Consider the following 5,060-nt stretch of genomic DNA (forward strand, 5'->3'; position numbering starts at 1 on the left):
GGGAGGAATAAAGCCAGGAAACAGAGTGGGCCGGGAAGAGGGCCACAGAGAGCGGAGGAGGACCTCTGCCAGGAGGAGGTGGAGGAACAAAGGGGGCAGGGATGGTGCATCTCAGAGTGAAGGTGGCCAGGATGGAAGGTGGAGCTGTCAGGTCGGAGCCTGCTCCGTGTTTCTCCCAATGCTGAGTGTCACGGGGGCTCTAGTTGGAGGGCCCGGCCAGCCCTGTCAGACGCACTGTCCTGCCCCTTCGGGTTTCCTTAGCTGGAGCCGGCCTCCACCTGCCACTGGCCGGGGATGACCCCCCCTCCTGCCCCGCACCTGCGCACACAACTGTCAAGCATCACTTGACTGAGGGGCAGCCGCACTGGGCGTGGGAAGAAGGACGTGGAGAGAAGCTGTTCTGTCCACACCGTTTGATCCTTTGGGAGCAGGGTATGTACTGGCAGGGCAGCTCGCAGGACGAAGCAACGGCCCTGTAGGAAGGAATGGGGCGGAGCGGCCAGGCCACCTGGCCAGGCCTGGGCTGGCGGCCCAGAGCTCATTTGTTCATTCTACAAGCGTTTGTCGAATGAATGTCTGCTAGAATAGAGCAAATAAGACAAAGTCTCTGTCTCTTGGATTCCAGTTTACATTCTGTCTGGGGTGATGGACAAGCGAACGGCAAGTACTTGTTCCGCAGGCGCCGTGGTGTGGTTTGGCTTGCCTGGTCTGGGTGGTCCTCACTGCTCAGCCACATTGAGGGGCTTGGGACCAGGTCCTCTCAACTCTGACACAGCAATACAGAGCAGAAGCACAGTGCAGACTTTGGGGCATCAATACTAACTTGATTTTGCACCAACGTTTTATTCATTTTATTTTCCTCCTCGCATTTCCAAAAAGTCACTAATCCTTTCAGGGTAGGAGGGAAGGGAAGGCCCCTGTGGGAGGCCTCCTCTGGATGGAGACACCTCGGCCGCCTCCGGGTGCTTCTTCCCTCAACATCTTCCCTAATCCACCCTCCTGAGCCCTGGAGGAGCCTTTATAACATGCTGATCTCATCGTGTGATTCTGGCTTTAAAGTTGGTAATTGGCTGGGATGCTTTTGACTCTCAAGGAGTAGAATGCTGCCAGCGAGGATGTAGGACCAGGGGAGCCCGAGAACCTAGTGGCTGGGAGCACAGTTTTTAGCGTCAGCCTGAGTTCAAACTGCACCTCTGGCACGTCTGAGTCACGTGAAAGGTCAAGCCACTCAACTTTTCTTTCAGATGCATTTCCTCATTTGTATAATGTATAGCCCATGGACACAGACAATAGTGTGGTAAAGGCCTAGGGTAGGAGAGGGGCTGGGTGGAGGGGGGAAGGGGGAACGTCTGTAATACTGTCAACTTTATATAACTATAAAGAATATATATTAAAACAAAAAAAACCCAAATTACCAGTTATAAAAGGTCCATATATATAAAGTACAGCATAGGGAATATAATCAATAATATTCCATGGATTTTTAAAATTTTATCTTTATTGTTGAAAGTATTACAGGTGTACAGTTTTTAGTGTCATCCTGAGTTCAAACTGCACCTCTGGCACGTCTGAGTCACATGAAAGGTCAAGCCACTCAACTTTTCTTTCAGACGCATTTCCTCATTTGTAAAATGTTAAAAAAAACACAAATAAACAAACAAAAACACGCCCTTCTCACTATGTAGCTGTGAGGTCAATCTAATGAGGTAATTAGATAACATGCTAGAGGCTTGGCCTTCGCAGCCCCGGCTTGGTCCAGAAGGTCATCTGGAAGGACATCCGGAAGGTGTTTGGCTGTCCTGTCTAATTAGCTTATTACACTTTTCTTATTATAGATATAAGGCACTTAGCACAGTGCTCAATAATTGGTAGTTTAAAAAAAAATCCATGGAATATTAGCTAAAGAGCATATATGCATATTTGCATAACCCATCAACACAGACAATAGTGGGGAGGGGGTGAGAGTGGGGTGGAGGGGCTCAATGAGAGGAAAAAGGGGACACCTGTAATACTTTCAACAATAAAGATAAAATTTTAAAAATCCATGGAATATTATTGATTATATTCCCTATGCTGTACTTTATATATATATGACTTTTTATAACAGGTAATTTGTTTTTCTTTGTTTTAATATATATTTTTTATAGTTGACAGTATTACAGACGTCCCCCCTTCCCCCCTCCCCCCAGCCCCTCCCCTACCCTAGGCCTTTACCACACTATTGTCTGTGTCCATGGGGGACTATACATATATTACATATATGTTCTCTGGTTAATCTCTTCCCATATCCTGCCTGAGATTTTTTTCAGTCTGCTTCATGCCTCCATGTCTCTGACCCTATTTTGTTGATCAGTTTATTTTATTCAATAGATTCCACACATAAGAGAGAGCATGTCAATATTTTTTCTTAATTCCTTTACTTTTTTTAACCCATCCTCCCAACCCCCTCACATCTGGCAACCATCAATTTGTTCTTTGTGTCTATTAGTTTGTTTTTTCTGTTTCATTTGTTATTTACTTTGTTTTTTAGACTCTACAGGTAAGTGAAATCCTATGGTATTTGTCTTTCTCTGTCTGACTTATTTTACTTTGCATAATACCCTCTAGGTCCATCCACGTTGTCACAAATGGCGGGAGTTTATTCTTTTTTATGGCTGAGTAATATTCCATTATATATATAAGTACCACCTCTTCTTTATCCATTTGTCTATTGACAGACACTTAGGATGTTTCTATATGCTGGCTATTGTAAATAATGCTGCAATGAACAGAAGGGTACATATATCTTTTCAAAATAGTGTTTCTGTTTTCTTCAGCTACACACCCAGAAATGTAATTGCTAGTAGTTCTATTTTTTAATTTTTTTTGAGGAACCTTCATACTGTTTTCCACAGTGACTGCCCCAATTTACATTTCTACCAACAGGATTCCTTTTCTCTGAATCTTTGCCAACACTTGTTGTTTGCTTATTTACTAATGACAGCCATTCTGAGGTGGCACCTCATTGTGGTTTTGTTAAGGGCAGAAATAGAATATTGAGGACTAGTTATAATTGTATGAAATATTAATCATGCTCTGTTAACTATGATTGTTCTGATTAGAACCATTCTAACCTGGCTGAGAGCTGTATGCCTTGGGACATGGGAGCTATCCTCGGAATGCAGTCCATCCTCCTTTCCCAGGAGCTGCCTACCATGATGGAAAGATTTACAAAGTCCTGGAGATGCTTGCCCTTTGCAACCCCTATTGCCTGTGATCTGGTCCTGAGGGCGCCCGGAGGCACCTACCCTTTGCAACACCCAGCCCGCATTGCCTATAACCTGTCACGGTTACACCATGCCTACTTTGCATGCCTGTAATTCTTCCTTTTCCACGTCATATTTGCCCTTCTACCCGATGCAAGCATCTGGCTTATGGGGAGGGGTAAAGCAGATTTCTGTTGACCTGCTGCTCTCCCACACTGCCGGCAGTACTGGAATAAACCCTCATATATGATTCAACCCTGTCTCCGCTTCACTGGCTCAAGTAGTGACAGGCAGCCCAGACCCCTTGGTTGTCCAGTTCCAGTTTTAATTTGCTCTTCCCTGATGATTAGTGATACTGAATATCTTTTCATATGTCTATTGGCCATCCTTATGTCCTCTTCAGATAAATGTCTAGGCAGGTTGTTTGCCCATTTTTAACCGGATTGTTTGTTTGCTTTGGTGTTAAGTTGCATGAGTTCATTATATATTTTGGATATTAACCCCTTACTGGAGCGATCACTTCCTAAGTTCTACAAATGTCTAATCACTATGTTGTACACCAGTAACTAATATAATATTGTATGTTGACAGTAATGGAAACAAACAAACAAGCATGGAATAGACACTCTAGGAATGCTTGGCTCTTGGCCCGCAAAACCAGAAGCAAGTCCAGACCGTGCTGGCCTGCCCTGGGGGTGACCTTTTTCAGCCCCTGCGTGGATGCCCTCTTCTCATATATGCACGTGCACCCTCACATATAAGCTACATAAAACTCCTGCAGAGACAGGCCGGGAAGCTGAAGCAATACCTTAAAGTCGCAGCAGGGATTCCTGTCACTGGGACAGTGCTGGCTGAACAGGATGTGGCGGGGACGAGGGAAACAGATGGCTGAAGAGTAAATGCTGTGGAACAATCCAGGAAGGCATTGCCCCCCGAGGCTTGGGACAGACAAAGCAGTTCTATTATTATAGCTGCGGTGCTCTCTCTCTTTCCCTTAGTGTACTGTTTGCTCTCTTGCCCCTGAAGGCAGTTTCAGGATTTCAGCAAAATACAAGTTGGCACCTGTTTTTATAATTATAGCTGATAGGTTAGGGGATTTTGTTTTATTCTGTCTTCATCTTTGTTGCATTCCTGAATATTTTGGTCTAAGCTATGCTGGTTGTTTAGCCATTGCCAAACAAGAACTCAATGGACAGCAGCTTAAATGGCTTCAATATTACCATCATTTGCTTGTTTAAACAGTTTTAGTTTCCAAAGGATTTATTAATTATTCACTAATTAAAGCAAAGCTAGAGATTGCAGCATACTTTCCAAGTATTGCTTCGGGGATATGGTCACAAGAAAGCATAAACACTCTTCTCCTGTCAGATCCCAAGCAGAAGCTACGCTACAATAATAGAACAATGGAGGTCAAGGTGGGCTTCCTATGTGACAGCTGTAGCCCTAGGATCTGGGTATAAGTGGTGAAGGAGACAGCATAGTCCTTATTTTCATGGGCTCTTCTATTTTACTTTTCTATTTTCCCAAATAGCATTCAGCTCTTTGCATAGCAGTATGGCCTAATTCTTCACCTAACTGTTCCTTGTGAAGTAATGATGAATTTGTGAGTGTCCTACTCGTATTCTTCCCAGCATTTGTGTGTGTGTGTGTGTGTGTGTGTGTCTGTGTGTGTAGTGTACACATGAATGAGGAAGCAGCGCGGGTGTGAATTGCACCCAAGCAAACCTGACACAGTCCCTGACTGGGGCTGCTCACTCTGCAGTCTGCTCCAGCAGCTCCTAACCAGGTGGAGACAAGCATGGCTGCTCCCTAAGA

The 5,060-nt window shown here is 44.7% G+C and overlaps 1 long non-coding RNA gene across 1 annotated transcript in view; it reads left to right on the top strand.

Moving 5' to 3' along the window:
* LOC311617174 overlaps nucleotides 1-3,500 on the top strand; it is a 12,563-nt gene extending 9,063 nt beyond the window's left edge. Inside the window, exon 2 of the long non-coding RNA XR_014794078.1 lies at nucleotides 3,102-3,500. This is a non-coding gene — a long non-coding RNA (uncharacterized lncRNA). The remainder of the gene's footprint in view (nucleotides 1-3,101) is intronic.
* The last annotated feature ends 1,560 nt before the right edge of the window (nucleotides 3,501-5,060 follow it).

Source organism: Pipistrellus hanaki (genome assembly GCF_964339955.1).
Source record: "Pipistrellus hanaki genome assembly, chromosome: 2".
Taxonomy (NCBI): Eukaryota; Metazoa; Chordata; class Mammalia; order Chiroptera; family Vespertilionidae; genus Pipistrellus; species Pipistrellus hanaki.